The 1,805-nt window shown below is 57.6% G+C and overlaps 1 pseudogene; it reads left to right on the top strand.

The window, feature by feature from the left end:
• Positions 1-245: 245 nt before the first annotated feature.
• Positions 246-1,046, top strand: LOC112817382 (histo-blood group ABO system transferase-like; annotated as a pseudogene).
• Positions 1,047-1,805: the final 759 nt, after the last annotated feature.

Genomic DNA, 1,805 nt, shown 5'->3' with positions numbered 1-1,805 from the left:
CTCCGAAGCCTCACGCCCCCCTTTAGAAGACAGGCTGCTGATGGCCCCCATCTCTGGGAACAGATATTAGGGAGGTCCTGCTGGCAGATTTCCTCAGGAATGTCAGGAGGTGACCGTTGCTTAAAGCAGCCCAGGGCCTGCCCCCTTGAAGAAGGTGGACACATCCATGGCCCCAATTGTGGTGTCCTGTTGCCAGCCTCTGGCAGTGACCCTCTTCCTGCCCTGTCCACTGCCCCTGTGGATGCATGGTCTTCCTGGAGCTGTTCCTGCAGAGAGCAGAGAAGCACTACATGCTGGGGCATGGGGTCACCTACTAAATTTTCACCAATCAGCCAGCTGCCGGGCCCCGTGTGCCCCTCAAGGTAGGCCGGAGGGTGGTTGTCCTCATGGTGGACACAGGGTCACTTACTACATCTTCACCGACCAGCTGATTGCTGTGCCCTGTGTGCCACTCTGGGAGGGCCAGAGGGTGGTGGTCGTCGAGGCCCGCGGCATCCGGCTCTGGCAGGATATGTCCATGCAGCACATAGCGATGATCAGCTGCTTCCGCGAGCAGCGCTTCCTCTGTGACGTGAATGACCTGGTGTCCGTGGACGTGGATGTGGGAATGAAGTTCTGGGACCATGTGGGTATATTGATCCTGTCCCCCCTCTTTGGCACCGCACACCTCGTTTTCTACTGGGTAGCTCCTGAGGACTTTACCTACGAGCGCTGACCACAGTCCCAGACCCACATTCCCAGGTACCAGGGCAACTTTTAATACATGGGGGCCTTTTTTGTGGTATTGGTGGTGGAGTTTCCCCGACTGACCTCGGCTTGTCACCAGGAGATGGTGGTCAACTGGGCCAATGGGATTGAGGCTGTGTGGCCTGATAAGAGCCACCTGAACAGGTATCTGCTGGGCCACAGGCCCACCAAGGTGCTGTCCCCGGAGGACCTGTGGGACACACGGTTACTGGGCTGGACTCCCCATCATTCCCCGGGTCATGAAGAAGCTGAGATCCATGGCTGTGCCCAAGAATCAACAGGGCACCCAGAACTCATGAGGGGCTGTCCCCGGAGGAGTTGTGGGACCTGCGGTATTGGGCTATCCACTGAAGGACCTCTGAGACCCGCAGCTGATGGGCTGGCCTCTGTCATGAAGAAGCTGAGATTTGTGGCTGTGCCCAAGTATCACCAGGACATTTGGAAGTCACGAGGGGCTGCCCCCTTCTCCATCAGTGGGTGCTGCCTTGAGCGTATCGGTCAGAGCATATTCCTACTTCTGTCCACTTGAGGGAAACTGTGGAGCTCAGCACTGCTTGCACAGGCACGCCAGCGCCCCAACCAGGCCTGCGCACAGGAGACATGCCTGGGGGCACAAGTTCGTCTCTTTGTGGTTACTACATATTGATCACTTCCGGGTCCTTTGCTGCTGTGAACAGCTCCAGTTTTATGTCGGATGTTTTTCTGTGTCAATGCTGGGCAACCATCTTGAAAAGAACAATGGTTTTCTCCGTGGTTCTCAACAAATGTTGTATGTTGGGGCTGGGAGCAGCCCTGATGCAGGCATGGAGCCAGAACGGGTGCTGGCTGGGTCTTCCCTTCCAGTCCTTACACCTCACCGCGGCCATGGGGCTTCAGGGTCAAGGGTGCGCCGAGCCACCTCCCAGACCCCCAGGGCCCTCCCCAGCAGAGGCCTTGGCCGCGGCCACTAGCTCAGCCTCCAGGAGCGTGGAGCCCTCTGGGCTATATAAGGTTCCTGCCTTGGTTTTAAATGGCTATTTCTGTGCTGGTGTTTGTGAACTGTGGGCACTCGCTCTGTC

The sequence above is a fragment of the Callorhinus ursinus genome, unplaced genomic scaffold, assembly GCF_003265705.2.
Source record: "Callorhinus ursinus isolate GAN/ISIS: 27379988/994484 unplaced genomic scaffold, GSC_fseal_2.0 scaffold467, whole genome shotgun sequence".
NCBI classification, from domain to species: Eukaryota; Metazoa; Chordata; class Mammalia; order Carnivora; family Otariidae; genus Callorhinus; species Callorhinus ursinus.
The sequence above is the reverse complement of the archived record's forward strand: the minus strand, read 5'-3'. Positions and strand labels throughout refer to the sequence as shown.